Here is a 27,445-nt window from a genome sequence, read left to right on the forward strand (position 1 = left end):
GGTCATCGCAACTTCGGAACAACCGGGTCGTTGCCTTACGAGCAACGAGATATTTACCGACACTCATATGCCACACACAAACTTTCACATCAACATGCAAAACTTCTGCCATATCAAATGTCCAAACATGCTTGCCTGGTTCGGAGAAGTCGGAATCTAGCTCGGCGAAGTTCGCGGCTCCGTCACCTCTCCCGGAACCTACGGCAATCACGAAACGGGTACTAACGTGAAAACCAACACATGCACAGAAACTTTGCCAAATATTTCCCAAATAAATCCCATAAAAAACTAGACAAAATTTTAAGAATGTCAGAAAAAGAATCACTCAAAAATACCTTTTTATTAAAAAGTTATAACGGTTTCTGTCATGGGACCTTTCTGTAATGAAACAGAAAAGTTCCAGGGTTTTAACTGAGAAAACAGAAAACGGTTCGTTTGGAAATGCGCAAGCGCAAGAGAGAAGACGTATTTTGCCCGAAGGCGTCAACAGAAAACGGTTCGGGGAAATAGAACAGAGGCTGACACGCGGGGCCCGCATGTCAGGTTTGAAAAGGCTCGCCGGCGCCCGAAGACGGCGGTGGACGCCGGCGTCGAACCACGGCGAGTTAGGAGAAACAGAGGGTACCAAGAGCTTCGGTGTCTTCTTCCGCGTCGGTGGGTGGTGGACTTGTCCAACGGGGAGCACCACGTCCACGGCGACACTATCTCCGGCGGACGGCGGCTCGGGTGAGGATGGGGAACTCCGGTGGAGGGCTGCAAGCTTCAAATTGAAGTGCGGGTCAGACGAGAGATGCATGGTGAAGTTACTGGCAAGAGAATGGAGGCTGCGGAGCACACACGGGGGCGAATCGGACAAGGAGCAAGGCGACGCGGCGGTACTGGCGAGATCGATGCCCGTTTCTGAAGAAAACGACAGCAAGCACTGAACTGAAACTCTGAAGTTACTGAAACTTGATAGTGACCATGCATTGCAGGTGTTCGACAGTAGGTTTTGGTAAAGAGGTAAATTTTGCTGGAGCTGTAACTTGGTGAGATGACCACTCAAAGCACCCAGGGGCTGCATGAATTTATTTGGAATTTTTGGAGAAGGTTTTGAATGAATTTCACCAAATTTGCCAAATCTGGTCCAAACTTGCAGCTGATGTAGTTTGAAAATTTTGAACTGGAGACCAGTGGATCTTCATGGTTCTAGGTTGAGGGTTCAAAGGACTAGGAGGGGAAAGAAGTTTGGTGGTAAAAGTCCAAACAGAAAATGGAGTTCCTTTGTAAATCTCCAAGAGGTAGAATAGAAGGCAGAAAATATTTGAATAGAATTTGAATGGAAAATAAATACATGGGGAGGTTCAACTTGCTGGATTTGATGTAAATCATGATCCAGAGGTGAGGGAGTGTTTAGGAGAGAGGATTTGCACTTATGCCATGGCAAGAAGGAATAGTTGAAAGTGGCAAAGTACCTTCCAAAAGCCATAGTGCAAATTCAGAAAAAGGTTTTCAAAAGTTCTTTTCCCAAATGAAAAAAAAACATTTTGTCTTGAGTCCAAATGAAGAGCAAGAACTCCCAAGGTCAAAGGCAGATCTTGGGTGAATCCAAATAATATTTTTGCCATAAAGAAAATATATGAGAGGGAGAGTTCTCTTGAAGAAAATTTTTTAAATCACACCCCTCAAGTCAAATAAAATCTTTTCAAAAAAAAATCCAAATAAAAACTTGGGTGCCACACCAACCCAGTAGCGACGCACAGGGGCAGCCTAGTGGTGATGAGGTGATCAACCGAGTAGCGATGCGCGGGGCAGCCGAGTGGTGATGAGGTGGCAAACCGAGTGGCGACGCGCGGGGGTAGCCGGGCAGCCGAGTGGTGATGAGGTGACCAGCTAAGCAGCGACGCGCGGGCCGGCCCAGTGGTGATGAGGTTACCAACCGAATGGCGACACGCGCCGAGTGGTGATGAGGTGACCAACCGAGGGGCGACGCGCGGGGGCACCCAAGTGGTGATGAGGTGACCAACCGAGTAACGACGCGCGGGGCGGCCAAGTGGTGATGATGTGACCAACCGACTGACGACGCGCCGGGCGACCGAGTGGTGATGAGGTGACAAACCGAGCGGGCATGCGCGGGGGCCGCCGAGTGGTGATAAGGTGAGCAACCAAGTAGCGACGCGCGGGGTGGCCGAGTGGTGATGAGGTGACCAACCGAGTGGCGACGCGAGGGGCGGCCGAGTGGTGATGAGGTGACCAACCGAGTGATGATGTGCGGGGGCAGCCGAGTGGTCATGAGGTGACCAACCGAGTGGCGACGCGCGCGCGAGTGGTGATGAGGTGACCAACCGAGTAGCTACGCGCGGGGCAGCGGAGTGGTGATGAGGTGACCAACAGAGTGGCGGCGTGCGGGGCGGCCGAGTGGTGATAAGGTGACCAACCGAGTGGCAACGCGCGGGGCGGCCGAGTGGTCATGAGGTGATGTGCAGGGCGACCGAGTGGTGATGAGGTGACCAACCAAGTGGCGGCGCACGGGGGCAACCGAGTGGAGATGAGGTGACCAATCGAGTAGCGACGCGCGGGGCGGCCGAGTGGTGATGAGGTGACCAACCGAGTGGCAACGCGTTGGGGCACCCAAGTGGTGATGATGTGACCAACCGAATAGCGACGCGCGGGGGTGACCGAGTGGTATTGAGGTGACCAACCGAGTAGTGACACGCGGGGCGGTCGAGTGGTGATTAGGTGACCAACCGAGTAGCGACGCGCGGGGGCAGCCGAGTGGTGATTAGCTGACCAACCAAGTAGTGACGCGCGGGGTGGCCGAGTGGTGATGAGATGACCAACCGAGTGGCGACGCGCGCCGAGTGGGGATGAGGTGACCAACCGAGTGGCGACGCGCGGGGCGGCCGAGTGGTGAAGAGGTGACCAACCTAGTAGCGACGCGCGGGGCGGCGAGTGGTGATGAGGTGACCAACCGAGTAGCGACGCGCGGGGCGGCCGAGTGGTGATGAGGTGACCAACCGAGTAGCGACGCGCGGGGCGGCCGAGTGGTGATGAGGTGACCAACCGAGTAGCGACGCGCGGGGCGGCCGAGTGGTGATGAGGTGACCAACCGAGTAGCGACGCGCGGGGCGGCCGAGTGGTGATGAGGTGACCAACCGAGTAGCGACGCGCGGGGCAGCCGAGTGGTGATGAGGTTACCAACCGAGTGGCGACGCGCGCACGACTGGTGATGAGGTGACCAACCGAGTAGCGATGCGCGGGGCGGCCGAGTGGTGATGAGGTGATGCGCAGGGTGACCGAGTGGTGATGAGGTGACCAACCGGGTGGCGACGCACGGGGGCAACCGAGTGGAGATGAGGTGACCAAGCGAGTGGCGACACACGCCGAGTGGTGATGAGGTGACCAACCGAGTGGCGACACACGCCGAGTGGTGATGACGTGACGAACCGAGTGGCGACGCGCGCCGAGTGGTAATGAGGTAACCAACCCAGTAGCGACGCACAGGGGCAGCCGAGTGGTGATGAGGTGATCAACGGAGCAGCGACGCGCGGGGCGGCCGAGTGGTGATGAGGTGACCAACCGAGCAGCGACGTTCGCGGCGGCCCAGTGGTTATGAGGTGACCAACCGAGTGGCGACACACGCCGAGTGGTGATGACGTGACGAACCGAGTGGCGACGCGCGCCGAGTGGTGATGAGGTGACCAACCGAGTAGCGACGCACGGGGCGGCCGAGTGGTGATGAGGTGACCAACCGAGTGGCGACGCGAGGGGCGGCCGAGTGGTGATGAGGTGACGCGCGGGGCGGCCGAGTGGTGATGAGGTGACCAACCGAGTGGCGAGGTGAGGGGCGGCCGAGTGGTGATGAGGTGACGCGCGGGGCGGCCGAGTGGTGATGAGGTGACCAACCGAGTAGCGACGCGCGGGGCGGCCGAGTGGTGATGAGGTGACCAACCGAGTGGCGACGCGAGGGGCGGCCGAGTGGTGATGAGGTGAGGCGCGGGGCGGCCCAGTGGAGATGAGGTGACCAACCGAGTGGCGACGTGCGGGGGCAGCCGAGTGGTGATGAGGTGACCAACCGAGTAGCGACGCGCGGGACGGCCGAGTGGTGATGAGGTGACCAACCGAGTGGCGACGCGCGCGTGAGTGGTGATGAGGTGACCAACCGAGTAGCTACGCACGGGGCAGCCGAGTGGTGATGAGGTGACCAACAGAGTGGCGACGTGCGGGGCGACCGAGTGGTGATAAGGTGACCAACCGAGTGGCAACACGCGGGGCGGGCGAGTGGTGATGAGGTGATGCGCAGGGCGACCGATTGGTGATGAGGTGACCAACCGAGTGGAGGTGACCAACCGAGTGGCACCGCACGGGGGTAGCCGAGTGGAGATGAGGTGACTAATCGAGCAGGAACGCGCGGGGCGGCGGAGTGGTGATGTGGTGACCAACCGAGTGGCGACGCGCGCCGAGTCGTGATGAGGTGACCAACCTAGTAGCGACGCGAGGGGGCGGCCGAGTGGTGATGAAGTGACCAACCGAGTGGCGGCGCCCGGGGTGGTCGAGTGGTGATGAGGTGACCAACCGAGTAGCGACGTGCGGGGCGGCCGAGTGGTGATGAGGGGACCAAGCATGTGGCGACGCGAGGGGCGGCCGAGTGGTGATGAGGTGACGCGCGGGGCGGCCGAGTGGTGATGAGGTGACCAACCGAGTGGCGACACGCGGGGGCAGCCGGGAAGCCGAGTGGTGATGCGGTGACCAACCGAGTGGCGACGCGCGGGGCGGCCTAGTGGTGAGGAGGTGACCAACCGAGTGGAGACACGCGGGGCGGCCGAGTGGTGATGAGGTCACCAAACATGTGGCGACGCGAGGGGCGGCCGAGTGGTGATGAGGTGACGCGCGGGGCGGGCGAGTGGTGATGTGGTGACCAACCGAGTGGCGACGCGCGGGGGGAGCCGGGAAGCCGAGTGGTGATGCGGTGACCAACCGAGTGGCGACGCGCGGGGCGGCCTAGTAGTGATGAGGTGACCAACCGAGTGGCGACGCGCGGGGCGGCTTAGTGGGGATGAGGTGACCAACCGAGTGGCGACGCGCGCCGAGTGGTGATGAGGTGACCAAGCGAGTGGCGACGCGCGGGGCGGCCGAGTGGTGATGAGGTGTTGTGCGGCGTGACCGAGTGGTGATGAGGTAACCAACAGAGTGGAGGTGACCAATCGAGTAGCGACGCGCGTGGCGGCTGGGTGGTGATGAGGTGACCAACCGAGTGGCGACGCACGGCGAGTGGTGATGACCTGACTAGCCGAGTAGCGAGGCACCGGGGCAGCCGACTGGTTATGAGGTGACCAACCGAGTGGCGATGCGCGCCGAGTGGTGACGAGGTAACCATCCGAGTAGCGACGCACAGGGGCAGCCGAGTGGTGATGAGGTGATCAACCGAGTAGCGACGCGCGGGGCACCCGAGTTGTGATGAGGTGGCAAACTAAGTGGCGACACGCGGGGGTAGCCGGGCAGCCGAGTGGTGATGAGGTGACCAACCGAGCAGCAACGCGCGGGGTGGCCCAGTGGTGATGAGGTGACCAACCGAATGTCGACGTGCGGGGGCAGCCGAGTGGTGATGAGGTAACAAACCGAGTAGCGACGCGCGGGGCGGCCGAGTGGTGATGTAACGCCCACGATGCGGCTATATCTCCCACGTGTCGAGGCACGACTTAGAGGCATAACCGCATAGTGGTTTTGTCGCAAAAAGGGTCATCTTCACACAATCCCATGTAATGAATAAGAATGGGATAAAGAGTTGGCTTACAATCGCCACTTCACACAATACATAAATATCATTCATACATCATCCAAAATACAATCATATAGACCGACTACGGTAAAAATCCAGATGAAAATAAGACAACCCCAAATGCTAGATCCCCGATCGTCCCAACTGGGCTCCACTACTGATCATCAGGAAAAGACACATAGTAACGACCACGTTCCTCGTCGAACTCCCACTTGAGATCGACGCCATCATCTGCACTGGCATCGTCGGCACCTGCAACTGTTTTGGTAGAATCTGTGAGTCACGGGGACTCAGCAATCTCACACCCGCGAGATCAAGACTATTTAAGCTTATAGGACAAGGAGGTGCAAGAGGTGGAGCTGCAGCGGCAAAACATATATGGTGGCTAACTTGCGCAAATGAGAGCGAGAAGAGAAGCAATGGAACGGACGTCATCTAGCAATGACCAAGAAGTGATCCTGAACACCTACTTACGTCATACATAACACAGACCGTGTTCACCTCCCGGACTCCGCCGAGAAGAGACCATCACGGCTACACACGCAGTTGATGTATTTTAATTGGGTCAAGTGACAAGTTATCTACAACCGGACATTAACAAATTCCCATCTTCCTCATAACCGCGGGCACGGCTTTCGAAAGATAATACCCTGCAGGGGTGTCCCAACTTAGCCCATCATAAGCTCGCACGGTCAACGAAGGATAAACCTTCTGCCGGAAAGACCCGACCTGTCTCGGAATCCCGGTTTACAAGACATCTCGACAATGGTAAAACAAGACCAGCAAAGCCGCCCGAATGTGCCGACAAATCCCGATAGGAGCTGCACATATCTCGTTCTCAGGGCACACCGGATAAGTCAAGCTACGAGTAAAACCAGACCTCGAGTTTCCCCGAGGTAGCCCCGCAGGCTGCTCGGTTCGGACCAACACTCGAAGGAGCACTGACCCGGGGGGGTTAAAATAAGATGACCCTCGGGCTCGCGAAAACCCGGGGGAAAAAAGGCTTAGGCGGCAAATGGTAAAACCAAAGTTGGGCCTTGCTGGAGGAGTTTTATTCAAGGCGAACTGTCAAGGGGGTCCCATAAATCACCCGACCGTGTAAGGAACGCAAACTCAAGGAACAAAATCCCGGTATAACAGTAACTAGGGTGGCAAGAGTGGAACAAAACACCTGGCATAAGGCCGAGCCTTCCACCCTTTACCAAATATATATAGATGCATTAATTAAATAAGAGATATTGTGATATCCCAACATATCCATGTTCCGACAGGGAACAAACTTCAACTTCACCTGCAACTAGCAACGCTATAAGAAGGGCTGAGCAAAAGCGGTAACATAGCCAAACAACGGTTTGCTAGGAAAAGATGGTTAGGGCTGACATGGCTAAAATGGGAGACATGATATAGCAAGTGATAGGTAGCGGAGCATGGCAATAGAGCGAACAACTAACATAGCAAAGATAAAAGTGATTTTGAGGGGTGGTCATCTTGCCTGCAAGGTTCTCAGAGTTGTCGAAAGCTTGATCCTCGTAAGCGTACTCGACAGGTTCCTCGTTCACGAACTCGTCTCCCGGATCTACCCAAGACAAGAACACAAACAAACGGAACCACAATCAACAACGAGAAATGCGCAACCAACATGATGCAAAACATATATGATATGCAAGATATGATATGCGATGCATATGCGTGCTCCGGAAGGAAAATGATGAACATGGCAGTAACTTGGCAAACCAAGCATGCCACTAGAAATATGAGATGATTTCGGTCGAAATCGATATAAAGATCACCGGAATCGGATGCACGGTTTGCAAATGGCAAGCAAAACAAGAATGACACGAATCTGCGATAAACAGCAAGATAGCACTTAAAATGCAACAAGTAAGAATGCTACAGCACCCCAACATAGCAAAAAAGCACATGGCAGTAATCTACAGGAGATGCTTGACAAAAGATGAACAGTGAGCTACGGCTAGTTCACAACATATCAAGCTCAAACAAGCATGGCAATAGTGCAAAAGATTACAGGTTCACAGACTTAGTGAAACACTGGACATGGCAGTAAGCAGCATCAGATAGCAGTGTTCAGAGCACGAAATCACACATGCTACAGGAACTTAACATAGCAAAACAAGGCATGGTAGTATTCTACTAAATGCACATGACAAAAGTCCCTTACTGACCATAAGCCAAAAAGGACCAGAAGATATGATGGCAAGCATGTAAACATAGCAAGTTTCGTTAACAGGTTTCAGACTTAGCAGAAAAACAGAGCATGGCAGAAATATTAATATGTAGGCCTCTTTGTGAGCTTGATGCACTCGCTACAGAGCAATGTATGACAAAACAAGCATACCTACAGAAAGATGGCATGTTTATGAAGCTATCCATGGCAAGAAAAATTATATAGCATGTATGGATCAACTACAATAAGCTTGGCAAAAATGCATATCATGTTAAGAATCTACCAGAAATATTTTATAGCAAAAGTAGAGCAAGATTGACTCATTCTATGGTTCTCTAAAATTGCAAACAATTGCAGGAATGGATGAATTACAACTATAGCTACAAAACATCCTTACTGAACATCTCCAAAATATGCATGGATCTCTCTGTAGCATCGAGTTTACATGGCAACAAAATTACAGCAGACAAGGACTTGGAGAAATCACTAAGTCCCTGAAATCAGAAATATTACGGGGCCTACTTTGCATGCTTGTGCTAGTCACCACAGAGATCACAAAAATACATGGACTACACCAATGGAAAGATGGCATGGCATAATTCAAAACACATGTAGAGCTCATGCTCAAAAGATGCACAGATTAAATGATACAAAAATAACAAATCTCCAAGTTCTGATAAGAACCAGAGATTAACAGCAACTAGCCCTCTTCCAACGAAGATTTGGGCATCAAGATGACCTCTAATGAACATGGTGAAATTGAACAAAATGAAGAGCATCACGAGACGAACAATTTGACATATTACACGCGTGAGTCAGAGCTACATGCACAGAGTTATCGCATCGGGAACAGAGCAAGATGCTGATGAAATTAAGGACTTATAAGAAAAAACGGCATCTCGGGGGAAAAGTCAACGGGCCTCACCACAGAGAGATCGATCCAGATTCCGATCGGGGCTAGGTCGCCGGCGGGAGGAAGAGGCGCCGGAGGGCGACGGCGAGGCAGGGGCCGGCGGGACCTGGCCGGAGGAGGGCGCCGGAGGGAGGCGGCGCCGGAGGTGGGGGTCGCCGGCGGGGGCGGCGAGCGCCGGCGGAGGCGCGGCGACGCGGGCCGGTGGCGGCGGCGGCGGCCGGCTGGCGGGGAGGCCGCGGCGGCGCGGGCCCGAGGCGGCGGGCGGGGCGCGGGGAGGCGGCGCGGTGGAGCGGGCCGAGGGGGCCGGGGACGGGCCTGCGGGCCGGCGGTGGCGGGAGGACCCGGCGGCGACACGTGGCGGCGGCGGGGCGGTTGGACGTGTCCGGCTCCGCCCGGACGTGTCCGGCGGCGGAGTGGGACGAGGGCTAGGGTTGGACTGCGGTTGTATTTCGGGATGCCCACATATTTATAGGTGGAGGGAGTTAGGAGACTCCAAATGAGGTGAGGTTTTCGCCCACACGATCGTGATCGAACGACCTAGAGCATGGAAGAGAGTTTGGTGGGTTTTGGGCTGGTTTTAGAGGGGGTTTTTGCTGGATAATCAAATGGACTTTGCGGATGCCCGGTTAACCGTTGGAGTACCAAACGACCTCCGAATGGAACGAAACTTGACCGGTAGTCTCCGGGTGGTATAAGAAGACCACTTGACAAGCCTCGGTCCATTCCGAGAAAGTTTGACACACGCACACGAAAGAAAACAAGAGGGGTGCACCGGAGGAGATAGGAGCGCCGGATTGCAAAACGGACAACGGAGAAAATGCTCGGATGCATGAGACGAACACGTATGCAAATGCAATGCACATGATGACATGATAAGAAAATGCATGACATGAAAAAATGCAAAACGAAAGACAAAACCCGACAACGGAGGGAAAAACATATCACATAGCCGGAAATGGCAAGAGTCGGAGTTACAAATATGGCAAGTTACATGCGGGGTGTTACAGGTGATGAGGTGACCAACCGAGTAGCGACGCGCGGGACGGCCGAGTGGTGATGAGGTTACCAACCGAGTGGCGACGCGCGCGCGAGTGGTGATGAGGTAAACAACCGAGTAGCTACGCGCGGGGCAGCCAAGTGGTGATGAGGTGACCAACAGAGTGGCGACGTGCGGGGCGGCCGAGTGGAGATGAGGTGACGCGCGGGGCGGCCGTGTGGTGATGAGGTGATGCGCAGGGCGACCGAGTGGTGATGAGGTGACCAACCGGGTGGAGTTGACCAACCAAGTGGCGACGCACGGGGGCAACCGAGTGGAGATGAGGTGACCAATCGAGTAGCGAGGCGCGGGGCGGCCGAGTGGTGATGAGGTGACCAACCGAGTGGCAACGCGTGGGGGCACCCAAGTGGTGATGATGTGACCAACCGAATAGCGACGCGCAGGGCGACCGAGTGATATTGAGGTGACCAACCGAGTAGTGACACGCGGGGCGGTCGAGTGGTGATTAGGTGACCAACCGAGTAGCGACGCGCGGGGGCAGCCGAGTGGTGATGAGCTGACCAACCAAGTAGCGACGCGCGGGGCGGCCGAGTGGTGAGGAGATGACCAACCGAGTGGCGACGCGCGCCGAGTGGGGACGAGGTGACCAACCGAGTAGCGACGCGCGGGGCGGCCGAGTGGTGATGAGGTGACCAACCGAGTAGCGACGCGCGGGGCGGCGAGTGGTGATGAGGTGACCAACCGAGTAGCGACGCGCGGGGAGGCCGAGTGGTGATGAGGTGACCTACCGAGTAGCGACGCGCGGGGCGGCCGAGTGGTGATGAGGTGACCAACCGAGTAGCGACGCGCGGGGCGGCCGAGTGGTGATGAGGTGACCAACCGAGTAGCGACGCACGGGGCGGCCGAGTGGTGATGAGGTGACCAGCCGAGTCGCGACGCACGGGGCGGCCGAGTGGTGATGAGGTTACCAACCGAGTGGCGACGCGCGCACGACTGGTGATGAGGTGACCAACCGAGTAGCGATGCGCGGGGCGGCCGAGTGGTGATGAGGTGATGCGCAGGTTGACCGAGTGGTGATGAGGTGACCAACCGAGTGGAGGTGACTAACCGGGTGGCGACGCACGGGGGCAACCGAGTGGAGATGAGGTGACCAAGCGAGTGGCGACACACGCCGAGTGGTGATGAGGTGACCAACCGAGTGGTGATGACGTGACCAACCGAGTGGGGACGCGCGACGAGTGGTAATGAGGTAACCAACCTAGTAGCGACGCACAGGGGCAGCCGAGTGGTGATGAGGTGATCAAAGGAGCAGCGACGCGCGGGGCGGCCGAGTGGTGATGAGGTGACCAACCGAGCAGCGACGTGCGCGGCGGCCAAGTGGTTATGAGGTGACCAACCGAGTGGCGACACACGCCGAGTGGTGATGACGTGACGAACCGAGTGGCGACGCGCGCCGAGTGGTAATGAGGTAACCAACCCAGTAGCGACGCACAGGGGCAGCCGAGTGGTGATGAGGTGACCAACGGAGCAGCGACGCGCGCGGCGGCCGAGTGGTGATGAGGTGACCAACCGAGCAGCGACGTGCGCGGCGGCCCAGTGGTTATGAGGTGACCAACCGAGTGGCGACACACGCCGAGTGGTGATGACGTGACGAACCGAGTGGCGACGCGCGCCGAGTGGTAATGAGGTAACCAACCCAGTAGCGACGCACAGGGGCAGCCGAGTGGTGATGAGGTGATCAACCGAGTAGCGATGCGCGGGGCAGCCGAGTGGTGATGAGGTGGCAAACTGAGTGGCGACGCGCGGGGGTAGCCGGGCAGCCGAGTGGTGATGAGGTGACTAACTGAGCAGCGACGCGCAGGGCGGCCCAGTGGTGATGAGGTTACCAACCGAATGGCGACATGCGCCGAGTGGTGATGAGGTAACCAACCGAGGGACGACGCGCGGGGGCAACCAAGTGGTGATGAGGTGACCAACCGAGTAACGACGCGCGGGGCGGCCGAGTGGTGATGATGTGACCAACCGAGTGGTGAAGCGCGGGGTGACCGAGTGGTGATGAGGTGACGAACCGAGCGGGGATGCGCGGGGGCCGCCGAGTGGTGATGAGGTGAGCAACCAAGTAGCGACGCGCGGGGCGGCCGAGTGGTGATGAGGTGACCAACCGAGTGGCGACCTGCGCCGACTGGTGATGTGGTGACCAACCGAGTAGCGACGCGCGGGGCGGCCGAGTGGTGATGAGGTGACCAACCGAGAGGCGACGCGAGGGGCGGCCGAGTGGTGATGAGGTGACGCGCGGGGCAGCCGAGTGGTGATGAGGTGACCAACCGAGTGGCGACGTGCGGGGGCAGCCGAGTGGTCATGAGGTGACCAACAGAGTAGCGACGCGCGGGACGGCCGAGTGGTGATGAGGTGACCAACCGAGTGGCGACGCGCGCGCGAGTGGTGATGAGGTGACCCACCGAGTAGCTACGCGCGGGGCAACCGAGTGGTGATGAGGTGACCCACAGAGTGGCGACGTGCGGGGCGGCCGAGTGGTGATAAGGTGACCAACCGAGTGGCAACGCGCGGGGCGGGCGAGTGGTGATGAGGTGATGCGCAGGGCGACCGAGTGGTGATGAGGTGACCAACCGAGTGGAGTTGACCAACCGAGTGGCGACGCTCGGGGGTAGCCGAGTGGAGATGAGGTGACCAATTGAGCAGCAACGCGCGGGGCGGCGGAGTGGTGATGTGGTGACCAACCGAGTGGCGACGCGCGCCGAGTCATGATGAGGTGACCAACCGAGTAGCGACGCGAGGGGGCTGCCGAGTGGTGATAAGTGACCAACCGAGTGGCGGCGCCCGGGGTGGTCGAGTGGTGATGAGGTGACCAACCGAGTAGCGACGTGCGGGGCGGCCGAGTGGTGATGAGGTGACCAACCATGTGGCGACGCGAGGGGCGGCCGAGTGGTGATGAGGTGACGCGCGGGGCGGCCGAGTGGAGATGAGGTGACCAAGCGAGTGGCGACACACGCCGAGTGGTGATGAGGTGACCAACCGAGTGGCGACACACGCCGAGTGGTGATGACGTGACCAACCGAGTGGGGACGCGCGCCGAGTGGTAATGAGGTAACCAACCCAGTAGCGACGCACAGGGGCAGCCGAGTGGTGATGAGGTGATCAACGGAGCAGCGACGCGCGGGGCGGCCGAGTGGTGATGAGGTGACCAACCGAGCAGCGACGTGCGCGGCGGCCCAGTGGTTATGAGGTGACCAACCGAGTGGCGACACACGCTGAGTGGTGATGACGTGACGAACCGAGTGGCGACGCGCGCCGAGTGGTAATGAGGTAACCAACCCAGTAGCGACGCACAGGGGCAGCCGAGTGGTGATGAGGTGATCAACCGAGTAGCGATGCGCGGGGCAGCCGAGTGGTGATGAGGTGGCAAACTGAGTGGCGACGCGCGGGGGTAGCCGGGCAGCCGAGTGGTGATGAGGTGACCAACTGAGCAGCGACGCGCGGGGCGGCCCAGTGGTGATGAGGTTACCAACCGAATGGCAACATGCGCCGAGTGGTGATGAGGTAACCAACCGAGGGACGACGCGCGGGGGCAACCAAGTGGTGATGAGGTGACCAACCGAGTAACGACGCGCGGGGCGGCCGAGTGGTGATGATGTGACCAACCGAGTGGTGACGCGCGGGGTGACCGAGTGGTGATGAGGTGACGAACCGAGCGGGGATGCGCGGGGGCCGCCGAGTGCTGATGAGGTGAGCAACCAAGTAGCGACGCGCGGGGCGGCCGAGTGGTGATGAGGTGACCAACCGAGTGGCGACCGGCGCCGACTGGTGATGTGGTGACCAACCGAGTAGCGACGCGTGGGGGCGGCCGAGTGGTGATGAGGTGACCAACCGAGTGGCGACGCGAGGGGCGGCCGAGTGGTGATGAGGTGACGCGCGGGGCAGCCGAGTGGTGATGAGGTGACCAATCGAGTGGCGACGTGCGGGGGCAGCCGAGTGGTCATGAGGTGACCAACCGAGTAGCGACGCGCGGGACGGCCGAGTGGTGATGAGGTGACCAACCGAGTGGCGACGCGCGCGCGAGTGGAGATGAGGTGACCAACCGAGTAGCTACGCGCGGGGCAACCGAGTGGTGATGAGGTGACCCACAGAGTGGCGACGTGCGGGGCGGCCGAGTGGTGATAAGGTGACCAACCGAGTGGCAACGCGCGGGGCGGGCGAGTGGTGATGAGGTGATGCGCAGGGCGACCGAGTGGTGATGAGGTGACCAACCGAGTGGAGGTGACCAACCGAGTGGCGACGCACGGGGGTCGCCGAGTGGAGATGAGGTGACCAATTGAGCAGCAACGCGCGGGGCGGCGGAGTGGTGATGTGGTGACCAACCGAGTGGCGACGCGCGCCGAGTCATGATGAGGTGACCAACCGAGTAGCGACGCGAGGGGGCGGCCGAGTGGTGATAAGTGACCAACCGAGTGGCGGCGCCCGGGGTGGTCGAGTGGTGATGAGGTGACCAACCGAGTAGCGACGTGCGGGGCGGCCGAGTGGTGATGAGGTGACCAACCATGTGGCGACGCGAGGGGCGGCCGAGTGGTGATGAGGTGACGCGCGGGGCGGCCGAGTGGAGATGAGGTGACCAAGCGAGTGGCGACACACGCCGAGTGGTGATGAGGTGACCAACCGAGTGGCGACACACGCCGAGTGGTGATGACGTGACCAACCGAGTGGGGACGCGCGCCGAGTGGTAATGAGGTAACCAACCCAGTAGCGACGCACAAGGGCAGCCGAGTGGTGATGAGGTGATCAACGGAGCAGCGACGCGCGGGGCGGCCGAGTGTTGATGAGGTGACCAACCGAGCAGCGACGTGCGCGGCGGCCCAGTGGTTATGAGGTGACCAACCGAGTGGCGACACACGCCGAGTGGTGATGACTTGACGAACCGAGTGGCGACGCGCGCCGAGTGGTAATGAGGTAACCAACCCAGTAGCGACGCACAGGGGCAGCCGAGTGGTGATGAGGTGATCAACGGAGCAGCGACGCGCGGGGCGGCCGAGTGGTGATGAGGTGACCAACCGAGCAGTGACGTGCGCGGCGGCCCAGTGGTTATGAGGTTACCAACCGAGTGGCGACACACGCCGAGTGGTGATGACGTGACGAACCGAGTGGCGACGCGCGCCGAGTGGTAATGAGGTAACCAACCCAGTAGCGACGCACAGGGGCAGCCGAGTGGTGATGAGGTGATCAACCGAGTAGCGATGCGCGGGGCAGCCGAGTGGTGATGAGGTGGCAAACTGAGTGGCGACGCGCGGGGGTAGCCGGGCAGCCGAGTGGTGATGAGGTGACCAACTTAGCAGCGACGCGCGGGGCGGCCGAGTGGTGATGAGGTGACGCGCGGGGCAGCCGAGTGGTGATGAGGTGACCAACCGAGTGGCGACGTGCGGGGGCAGCCGAGTGGTCATGAGGTGACCAACCGAGTAGCGACGCGCGGGACGGCTGAGTGGTGATGAGGTGACCAACCGAGTGGCGACGCGCGCGCGAGTGGTGATGAGGTGACCAACCGAGTAGCTACGCGCGGGGCAACCGAGTGGTGATGAGGTGACCCACAGAGTGGCGACGTGCGGGGCGGCCGAGTGGTGATAAGGTGACCAACCGAGTGGCAACGCGCGGGGCGGGCGAGTGGTGATGAGGTGATGCGCAGGGCGACCGAGTGGTGATGAGGTGACCAACCGAGTGGAGGTGACCAACCGAGTGGCGACGCACGGGGGTAGCCGAGTGGAGATGAGGTGACCAATTGAGCAGCAACGCGCGGGGCGGCGGAGTGGTGATGTGGTGACCAACCGAGTGGCGACGCACGCCGAGTCATGATGAGGTGACCAACCGAGTAGCGACGCGAGGGGGCGGCCGAGTGGTGATGAAGTGACCAACCGAGTGGCGGCGCCCGGGGTGGTCGAGTGGTGATGAGGTGACCAACCGAGTAGCGACGTGCGGGGCGGCCGAGTGGTGATGAGGTGACCAACCATGTGGCGACGCGAGGGGCGGCCGAGTGGTGATGAGGTGACGCGCGGGGCGGCCGAGTGGTGATGAGGTGACCAACCGAGAGGCGACGCGCGGGGGCAGCCGGGAAGCCGAGTGGTGATGCGGTGACCAACCGAGTGGCGACGCGCGGGGCGGCCTAGTGGTGATGAGGTGATCAACCGAGTGGAGACACGCGGGGGCAGCTGGGAAGCCGAGTGGCGATAAGGTGACCAACCGAGTGGCGACGCGCGGGGCGGCTTAGTGGGGATGTGGTGACCAAGCGAGTGGCGACGCGCGGGGCGGCCGAGTGGTGATGAGGTGATGCGCGGCGTGACCGAGTGGTTATGAGGTAACCAACCGAGTGGAGGTGACCAATCGAGTAGCGACGCGCGTGGCGGCCGGGTGGTGATGAGGTGACCAACCGAGTGGCGACGCGCGCCGAGTGGTGATGAGCTGACTAGCCGAGTAGCGAGGCACCGGGGCAGCCGACTGGTGATGAGGTGACCAACCGAGTAACGACGCGCGGGGCGGCCGAGTAGTGATGAGGTGACCAACCGAGTGGCGACGCGCGGGACGGCCAAGTGGTGATGAGGTGACGCGCGGGGCGGCCGAGTGGTTATGAGGTGATGCCCAGGGCGACCGAGTGGTGATGAGGTGACCAACCGAGTGGAGGTGACCAACCGGGTGGCGACGCACGGGGGCAACCGAGTGGAGATGTGGTGACCAATCGAGTAGCGACGCGCGGGGCGGCCGAGTGGTGATGAGGTGACCAACCAAGTGGCGACGCGTGGGGGCACCCAAGTGGTGATGATGTGACCAACCGAGTAGTGACGCGCGGGACGGCCGAGTGGTGATGAGGTGACCAACCGAGTAGCGACGCGCGGGGCGGCCGAGTGGTGATGAGGTGACCAACCGAGTAGCGACGCGCGGGGGCAGCCGAGTGGTGATGAGGTGACCAACCAAATAGCGACGCGCGGGGCGGCCGAGTGGTGATGAGATGACCAAGCGAGTGGCGACGCGCGCCGAGTGGGTATGAGGTGACCAACCGAGTGGCGACACACGCCGAGTGGTGATGACGTGACGAACCGAGTGGCGACGCGCGCCGAGTGGTAATGAGGTAACCAACCCAGTAGCGACGCACAGGGGCAGCCGAGTGGTGATGAGGTGATCAACCGAGTAGCGATGCGCGGGGCAGCCGAGTGGTGATGAGGTGGCAAACTGAGTGGCGACGCGCGGGGGTAGCCGGGCAGCCGAGTGGTGATGAGGTGACCAACTTAGCAGCGACGCGCGGGGCGGCCGAGTGGTGATGAGGTGACGCGCGGGGCAGCCGAGTGGTGATGAGGTGACCAACCGAGTGGCGACGTGCGGGGGCAGCCGAGTGGTCATGAGGTGACCAACCGAGTAGCGACGCGCGGGATGGCCGAGTGGTGATGAGGTGACCAACCGAGTGGCGACGCGCGCGCGAGTGGTGATGAGGTGACCAACCGAGTAGCTACGCGCGGGGCAACCGAGTGGTGATGAGGTGACCCACAGAGTGGCGACGTGCGGGGCGGCCGAGTGGTGATAAGGTGACCAACCGAGTGGCAACGCGCGGGGCGGGCGAGTGGTGATGAGGTGATGCGCAGGGCGACCGAGTGGTGATGAGGTGACCAACCGAGTGGAGGTGACCAACCGAGTGGCGACGCACGGGGGTAGCCGAGTGGAGATGAGGTGACCAATTGAGCAGCAACGCGCGGGGCGGCGGAGTGGTGATGTGGTGACCAACCGAGTGGCGACGCGCGCCGAGTCATGATGAGGTGACCAACCGAGTAGCGACGCGAGGGGGCGGCCGAGTGGTGATGAAGTGACCAACCGAGTGGCGGCGCCCGGGGTGGTCGAGTGGTGATGAGGTGACCAACCGAGTAGCGACGTGCGGGGCGGCCGAGTGGTGATGAGGTGACCAACCATGTGGCGACGCGAGGGGCGGCCGAGTGGTGATGAGGTGACGCGCGGGGCGGCCGAGTGGTGATGAGGTGACCAACCGAGTGGCGACGCGCGGGGGCAGCCGGGAAGCCGAGTGGTGATGCGGTTACCAACCGAGTGGCGACGCGCGGGGCGGCCCAGTGGTGATGAGGTGACCAACCGAGTGGAGACACGCGGGGGCAGCTGGGAAGCCGAGTGGCGATAAGGTGACCAACCGAGTGGCGACGCGCGGGGCGGCTTAGTGGGGATGTGGTGACCAAGCGAGTGGCGACGCGCGGGGCGGCCGAGTGGTGATGAGGTGATGCGCGGCGTGACCGAGTGGTTATGAGGTAACCAACCGAGTGGAGGTGACCAATAGAGTAGCGACGCGCGTGGCGGCCGGGTGGTGATGAGGTGACCAACCGAGTGGCGACGCGCGCCGAGTGGTGATGAGCTGACTAGCCGAGTAGCGAGGCACCGGGGCAGCCGACTGGTGATGAGGTGACCAACCGAGTAACGACGCGCGGGGCGGCCGAGTAGTGATGAGGTGACCAACCGAGTGGCGACGCGCGGGACGGCCAAGTGGTGATGAGGTGACGCGCGGGGCGGCCGAGTGGTTATGAGGTGATGCGCAGGGCGACCGAGTGGTGATGAGGTGACCAACCGAGTGGAGGTGACCAACCGGGTGGCGACGCACGGGGGCAACCGAGTGGAGATGTGGTGACCAATCGAGTAGCGACGCGCGGGGCGGCCGAGTGGTGATGAGGTGACCAACCAAGTGGCGACGCGTGGGGGCACCCAAGTGGTGATGATGTGACCAACCGAGTAGTGACGCGCGGGACGGCCGAGTGGTGATGAGGTGACCAACCGAGTAGCGACGCGCGGGGCGGCCGAGTGGTGATGAGGTGACCAACCGAGTAGCGACGCGCGGGGGCAGCCGAGTGGTGATGAGGTGACCAACCAAATAGCGACACGCGGGGCGGCCGAGTGGTGATGAGATGACCAAGCGAGTGGCGACGCGCGCCGAGTGGGTATGAGGTGACCAACCGAGTAGCGACACGCGGGGCGGCTGAGTGGTGATGAGGTGATCAACCCAGGAGCGACGCGCGGGGCAGCCGAGTGGTGATGAGGTGACCCACAGAGTGGCGACGTGCGGGGCGGCCGAGTGGTGATAAGGTGACCAACCGAGTGGCAACGCGCGGGGCGGGCGAGTGGTGATGAGGTGATGCGCAGGGCGACCGAGTGGTGATGAGGTGACCAACCGAGTGGAGGTGACCAACCGAGTGGCGACGCACGGGGGTAGCCGAGTGGAGATGAGGTGACCAATTGAGCAGCAACGCGCGGGGCGGCGGAGTGGTGATGTGGTGACCAACCGAGTGGCGACGCGCGCCGAGTCATGATGAGGTGACCAACCGAGTAGCGACGCGAGGGGGCGGCCGAGTGGTGATGAAGTGACCAACCGAGTGGCGGCGCCCGGGGTGGTCGAGTGGTGATGAGGTGACCAACCGAGTAGCGACGTGCGGGGCGGCCGAGTGGTGATGAGGTGACCAACCATGTGGCGACGCGAGGGGCGGCCGAATGGTGATGAGGTGACGCGCGGGGCGGCCGAGTGGTGATGAGGTGACCAACCGAGTGGCGACGCGCGGGGGCAGCCGGGAAGCCGAGTGGTGATGCGGTGACCAACCGAGTGGCGACGCGCGGGGCGGCCTAGTGGTGATGAGGTGACCAACCGAGTGGAGACACGCGGGGGCAGCTGGGAACCCGAGTGGCGATAAGGTGACCAACCGAGTGGCGACGCGTGGGGTGGCTTAGTGGGGATGTGGTGACCAAGCGAGTGGCGACGCGCGGGGCGGCCGAGTGGTGATGAGGTGATGCGCGGCGTGACCGAGTGGTGATGAGGTAACCAACCGAGTGGAGTTGACCAACCGAGTAGCGACGCGCGTGGCGGCCGGGTGGTGATGAGGTGACCAACCGAGTGGCGACACACGCCGAGTGGTGATGAGCTGACTAGCCGAGTAGCGAGGCACCGGGGCAGCCGACTGGTGATGAGGTGACCAACCGAGTAATGACGCGCGGGGCGGCCGAGTAGTGATGAGGTGACCAACCGAGTGGCGACGCGCGGGACGGCCAAGTGGTGATGAGGTGACGCGCGGGGCGGCCGAGTGGTTATGAGGTGATGCGCAGGGCGACCGAGTGGTGATGAGGTGACCAACCGAGTGGAGGTGACCAACCGGGTGGCGACGCACGGGGGCAACCGAGTGGAGATGAGGTGACCAATCGAGTAGCGACGCGCGGGGCGGCCGAGTGGTGATGAGGTGACCAACCGAGTGGCGACGCGTGGGGGCACCCAAGTGGTGATGATGTGACCAACCGAGTAGTGACGCGCGGGGCGGCCGAGTGGTGATGAGGTGACCAACCGAGTAGCGACGCGCGGGGCGGCCGAGTGGTGATGAGGTGACCAACCGAGTAGCGACGCGCGGGGGCAGCCGAGTGGTGATGAGGTGACCAACCCAATAGCGACGCGCGGGGCGGCCGAGTGGTGATGAGATGACCAAGCGAGTGGCGACGCGCGCCGAGTGGGTATGAGGTGACCAACCGAGTAGCGACGCGCGGGGCGGCTGAGTGGTGATGAGATGACCAACCGAGTGGCGACGCGCGCCGAGTGGTGATGAGGTGACCAACCGAGTGGCGACACACGCCGAGTGGTGATGACGTGACCAACCGAGTGGGGACGCGCGCCGAGTGGTAATGAGGTAACCAACCCAGTAGCGACGCACAGGGGCAGCCGAGTGGTGATGAGGTGATCAACGGAACAGCGATGCGCGGGGCGGCCGAGAGGTAATGTGGTGACCAACCGAGTGGCAACACGCGGGGGCTGCCGGGCAGCCGAGTGGTGATGAGGTGACACCCAAGTAGCGACGCGCGGGGCGGCCCAGTGGTGATGAGGTGACCAACTGAGTGGCGACGCACGCGGAGTGTCTATGAGGTGACCAACCGAGTGGTGACGCGCGGGGCCACCGAGTGGTGATGAGGTGACCAACCGAGTGGCGGCGCGCGGCGGTAGCCGGGCAGCCGAGTGGTGATGAGGTGACAAACCGAGCAGTGACGCGCGGGGCGGACCAGCGATGATGACGTGACCAACCGAGTGGCGACACGCGAGGCGGCCGAGTAGTGATGATGTGACGCGCGGGGCGGCCAAGTGGTGATGAGGTGACCAACCGAGTGGCGATGCGCGGGGGCACCCAAGTGGTGATGAGGTGACCAACCGAGTAGCGACGCGCGGGGCGGCCGAGTGGTGATGAGGTGACCAACCATGTGGCGACATGCGGGGGTAGCCGGGAATCCGAGTGGTGATGAGGTGACCAACCGAGTGGCGACGTGCGGGGCGGCCCAGTGGTGATGAGGTGACCAACCGAGTGGCGACAGGCGGGGGCAGCCGGAAAGCCGAGTGGTGATGGGGTGACCAACCGAGTGGCTACACGCGGGGCGGCCCAGTGATGGTGAGGTGACCAACCGAGTGGCAACGCGCGCCGAGTGGTGATGAGATGACCAACCGAGTGGCGACGCGTGCCGAGTGGGGATGAGGTGACCAACCGAGTAGGGACGCGCAGGGCGGCTGAGTGGTGATGAGGTGATCAACCAAGTAGCGACGCGCGGGGCAGCCGAGTGGTGATTAGGTGGCAAACCGAGTGGCGACGCACGGGGCGGCCGAGAGGTGATGAGGTGACCAACCGAGTAGCGACGCGCGGGGGCAGCCGGGCAGCCGAGTGGTGATGAGGTGACCAACCGAGTAGCGACGCACAGGGGGCAGCTGAGTGGTCATGAGGTGACCAACCGAGTAGCAACGCGGGGGCAGCCGAGTGGTGATGAGGTGGCAAACCGAGTGGCGACGCACCGGGCGGCCGAGAGGTGATGAGGTGAGCAACCGACTGGCGACGCGCGGGGGCAGCAGGGCAGCCGAGTGGTGATGAGGTGACCAACCGAGGAGCGACGCGCGGGGCGGCCCAGTGGTAATGAGGTGACCAACCGAGTGGCGACGCACGCTGAGTGGTGTTGAGGTGACCAACCGAGGGGCGACGCGCGGGGCGGCCGAGTGCTGATGAGGTGAACAACCGAGCGGCGACGGGCGGGGGTAGCCGGGCAGCCGAGTGGCAATGAGGTGACCAACCGAGCAGCGACGCGCGGGGCGGCCCAGTGGTGATCAGGTGACCAACCGAGTAGTGACACGCGCCGAGTGGTGGCAAGGTGACCAACCGAGTGATGACGCGCGGGGCGGCCGAGTGGTGATGAGGTGACCAACCGAGTGGCGACGCGCGGGGGCACCCAAGTGGTGATGAGGTGACCAACCGAGTAGCGACGCGCGGGGCGGACCAGTGGTGATGAGGTGACCATACTGTGTGGCGACATGCACCGAGTGGTGATGAGGTGACCAACCGAGTGGCGAGGCGCGGGGCGGCCGAGAGGTAATGTGGTGACCAACCGAGTGGCGACACGCGGGGGCTGCCGGGCAGCCGAGTGGTGATGAGGTGACACCCAAGTAGCGACGCGCGGGGCGGCCCAGTGGTGATGAGGTGACCAACTGAGTGGCGACGCGCGCGGAGTGTCTATGAGGTGACCAACCGAGTGGTGACGCGCGGGGCCACCGAGTGGTGATGAGGTGACCAACCGAGTGGCGGCGCGCGGCGGTAGCCGGGCAGCCGAGTGGTGATGAGGTGACAAACCGAGCAGTGACGCGCGGGGCGGACCAGCGATGATGACGTGACCAACCGAGTGGCGACACGCGGGGCGGCCGAGTAGTGATGATGTGACGCGCGGGGCGGCCAAGTGGTGATGAGGTGACCAACCGAGTGGCGATGCGCGGGGGCACCCAAGTGGTGATGAGGTGACCAACCGAGTAGCGACGCGCGGGGCGGCCGAGTGGTGATGAGGTGACCAACCATGTGGCGACATGCGGGGGTAGCCGGGAATCCGAGTGGTGATGAGGTGACCAACCGAGTGGCGACGTGCGGGGCGGCCCAGTGGTGATGAGGTGACCAACCGAGTGGCGACAGGCGGGGGCAGCCGGAAAGCCGAGTGGTGATGGGGTGACCAACCGAGTGGCTACACGCGGGGCGGCCCAGTGATGGTGAGGTGACCAACCGAGTGGCAACGCGCGCCGAGTGGTGATGAGATGACCAACCGAGTGGCGACGCGTGCCGAGTGGGGATGAGGTGACCAACCGAGTAGCGACGCGCAGGGCGGCTGAGTGGTGATGAGGTGATCAACCAAGTAGCGACGCGCGGGGCAGCCGAGTGGTGATGAGGTGGCAAACCGAGTGGCGACGCACGGGGCGGCCGAGAGGTGATGAGGTGACCAACCGAGTAGCGACGCGCGGGGGCAGCCGGGCAGCCGAGTGGTGATGAGGTGACCAACCGAGTAGCGACGCACAGGGGGCAGCTGAGTGGTCATGAGGTGACCAACCGAGTAGCAACGCGGGGGCAGCCGAGTGGTGATGAGGTGGCAAACCGAGTGGCGACGCACCGGGCGGCCGAGAGGTGATGAGGTGAGCAACCGACTGGCGACGCGCGGGGGCAGCAGGGCAGCCGAGTGGTGATGAGGTGACCAACCGAGGAGCGACGCGCGGGGCGGCCCAGTGGTAATGAGGTGACCAACCGAGTGGCGACGCACGCTGAGTGGTGTTGAGGTGACCAACCGAGGGGCGACGCGCGGGGCGGCCGAGTGCTGATGAGGTGACCAACCGAGCGGCGACGGGCGGGGGTAGCCGGGCAGCCGAGTGGCAATGAGGTGACCAACCGAGCAGCGACGCGCGGGGCGGCCCAGTGGTGATCAGGTGACAAACCGAGTAGTGACACGCGCCGAGTGGTGGCAAGGTGACCAACCGAGTGATGACGCGCGGGGCGGCCGAGTGGTGATGAGGTGACCAACCGAGTGGCGACGCGCGGGGGCACCCAAGTGGTGATGAGGTGACCAACCGAGTAGCGACGCGCGGAGCGGACCAGTGGTGATGAGGTGACCATACTGTGTGGCGACATGCACCGAGTGGTGATGAGGTGACCAACCGAGTGGCGAGGCGCGGGGCGGCCGAGAGGTAATGTGGTGACCAACCGAGTGGCGACACGCGGGGGCTGCCGGGCAGCCGAGTGGTGATGAGGTGACACCCAAGTAGCGACGCGCGGGGCGGCCCAGTGGTGATGAGGTGACCAACTGAGTGGCGACGCACGCGGAGTGTCTATGAGGTGACCAACCGAGTGGTGACGCGCGGGGCCACCGAGTGGTGATGAGGTGACCAACCGAGTGGCGGCGCGCGGCGGTAGCCGGGCAGCCGAGTGGTGATGAGGTGACAAACCGAGTAGTGACGCGCGGGGCGGACCAGCGATGATGACGTGACCAACCGAGTGGCGACACGCGGGGCGGCCGAGTAGTGATGATGTGACGCGCGGGGCGGCCGAGTGGTGATGAGGTGACCAACCGAGTGGCGATGCGCGGGGGCACCCAAGTGGTGATGAGGTGACCAACCGAGTAGCGACGCGCGGGGCGGCCGAGTGGTGATGAGGTGACCAACCGAGTAGCGACGCGCGGGGGCAGCCGAGTGGTGATGAGGTGACCAACCCAATAGCGACGCGCGGGGCGGCCGAGTGGTGATGAGATGACCAAGCGAGTGGCGACGCGCGCCGAGTGGGTATGAGGTGACCAACCGAGTAGCGACGCGCGGGGCGGCTGAGTGGTGATGAGATGACCAACCGAGTGGCGACGCGCGCCGAGTGGTGATGAGGTGACCAACCGAGTGGCGACACACGCCGAGTGGTGATGACGTGACCAACCGAGTGGGGACGCGCGCCGAGTGGTAATGAGGTAACCAACCCAGTAGCGACGCACAGGGGCAGCCGAGTGGTGATGAGGTGATCAACGGAACAGCGATGCGCGGGGCGGCCGAGAGGTAATGTGGTGACCAACCGAGTGGCAACACGCGGGGGCTGCCGGGCAGCCGAGTGGTGATGAGGTGACACCCAAGTAGCGACGCGCGGGGCGGCCCAGTGGTGATGAGGTGACCAACTGAGTGGCGACGCACGCGGAGTGTCTATGAGGTGACCAACCGAGTGGTGACGCGCGGGGCCACCGAGTGGTGATGAGGTGACCAACCGAGTGGCGGCGCGCGGCGGTAGCCGGGCAGCCGAGTGGTGATGAGGTGACAAACCGAGCAGTGACGCGCGGGGCGGACCAGCGATGATGACGTGACCAACCGAGTGGCGACACGCGAGGCGGCCGAGTAGTGATGATGTGACGCGCGGGGCGGCCAAGTGGTGATGAGGTGACCAACCGAGTGGCGATGCGCGGGGGCACCCAAGTGGTGATGAGGTGACCAACCGAGTAGCGACGCGCGGGGCGGCCGAGTGGTGATGAGGTGACCAACCATGTGGCGACATGCGGGGGTAGCCGGGAATCCGAGTGGTGATGAGGTGACCAACCGAGTGGCGACGTGCGGGGCGGCCCAGTGGTGATGAGGTGACCAACCGAGTGGCGACAGGCGGGGGCAGCCGGAAAGCCGAGTGGTGATGGGGTGACCAACCGAGTGGCTACACGCGGGGCGGCCCAGTGATGGTGAGGTGACCAACCGAGTGGCAACGCGCGCCGAGTGGTGATGAGATGACCAACCGAGTGGCGACGCGTGCCGAGTGGGGATGAGGTGACCAACCGAGTAGGGACGCGCAGGGCGGCTGAGTGGTGATGAGGTGATCAACCAAGTAGCGACGCGCGGGGCAGCCGAGTGGTGATTAGGTGGCAAACCGAGTGGCGACGCACGGGGCGGCCGAGAGGTGATGAGGTGACCAACCGAGTAGCGACGCGCGGGGGCAGCCGGGCAGCCGAGTGGTGATGAGGTGACCAACCGAGTAGCGACGCACAGGGGGCAGCTGAGTGGTCATGAGGTGACCAACCGAGTAGCAACGCGGGGGCAGCCGAGTGGTGATGAGGTGGCAAACCGAGTGGCGACGCACCGGGCGGCCGAGAGGTGATGAGGTGAGCAACCGACTGGCGACGCGCGGGGGCAGCAGGGCAGCCGAGTGGTGATGAGGTGACCAACCGAGGAGCGACGCGCGGGGCGGCCCAGTGGTAATGAGGTGACCAACCGAGTGGCGACGCACGCTGAGTGGTGTTGAGGTGACCAACCGAGGGGCGACGCGCGGGGCGGCCGAGTGCTGATGAGGTGAACAACCGAGCGGCGACGGGCGGGGGTAGCCGGGCAGCCGAGTGGCAATGAGGTGACCAACCGAGCAGCGACGCGCGGGGCGGCCCAGTGGTGATCAGGTGACCAACCGAGTAGTGACACGCGCCGAGTGGTGGCAAGGTGACCAACCGAGTGATGACGCGCGGGGCGGCCGAGTGGTGATGAGGTGACCAACCGAGTGGCGACGCGCGGGGGCACCCAAGTGGTGATGAGGTGACCAACCGAGTAGCGACGCGCGGGGCGGACCAGTGGTGATGAGGTGACCATACTGTGTGGCGACATGCACCGAGTGGTGATGAGGTGACCAACCGAGTGGCGAGGCGCGGGGCGGCCGAGAGGTAATGTGGTGACCAACCGAGTGGCGACACGCGGGGGCTGCCGGGCAGCCGAGTGGTGATGAGGTGACACCCAAGTAGCGACGCGCGGGGCGGCCCAGTGGTGATGAGGTGACCAACTGAGTGGCGACGCACGCGGAGTGTCTATGAGGTGACCAACCGAGTGGTGACGCGCGGGGCCACCGAGTGGTGATGAGGTGACCAACCGAGTGGCGGCGCGCGGCGGTAGCCGGGCAGCCGAGTGGTGATGAGGTGACAAACCGAGCAGTGACGCGCGGGGCGGACCAGCGATGATGACGTGACCAACCGAGTGGCGACACGCGGGGCGGCCGAGTAGTGATGATGTGACGCGCGGGGCGGCCAAGTGGTGATGAGGTGACCAACCGAGTGGCGATGCGCGGGGGCACCCAAGTGGTGATGAGGTGACCAACCGAGTAGCGACGCGCGGGGCGGCCGAGTGGTGATGAGGTGACCAACCATGTGGCGACATGCGGGGGTAGCCGGGAATCCGAGTGGTGATGAGGTGACCAACCGAGTGGCGACGTGCGGGGCGGCCCAGTGGTGATGAGGTGACCAACCGAGTGGCGACAGGCGGGGGCAGCCGGAAAGCCGAGTGGTGATGGGGTGACCAACCGAGTGGCTACACGCGGGGCGGCCCAGTGATGGTGAGGTGACCAACCGAGTGGCAACGCGCGCCGAGTGGTGATGAGATGACCAACCGAGTGGCGACGCGTGCCGAGTGGGGATGAGGTGACCAACCGAGTAGCGACGCGCAGGGCGGCTGAGTGGTGATGAGGTGATCAACCAAGTAGCGACGCGCGGGGCAGCCGAGTGGTGATGAGGTGGCAAACCGAGTGGCGACGCACGGGGCGGCCGAGAGGTGATGAGGTGACCAACCGAGTAGCGACGCGCGGGGGCAGCCGGGCAGCCGAGTGGTGATGAGGTGACCAACCGAGTAGCGACGCACAGGGGGCAGCTGAGTGGTCATGAGGTGACCAACCGAGTAGCAACGCGGGGGCAGCCGAGTGGTGATGAGGTGGCAAACCGAGTGGCGACGCACCGGGCGGCCGAGAGGTGATGAGGTGA

The sequence above is a fragment of the Aegilops tauschii genome, chromosome 4, assembly GCF_002575655.3.
Source record: "Aegilops tauschii subsp. strangulata cultivar AL8/78 chromosome 4, Aet v6.0, whole genome shotgun sequence".
NCBI classification, from domain to species: domain Eukaryota; kingdom Viridiplantae; phylum Streptophyta; class Magnoliopsida; order Poales; family Poaceae; genus Aegilops; species Aegilops tauschii.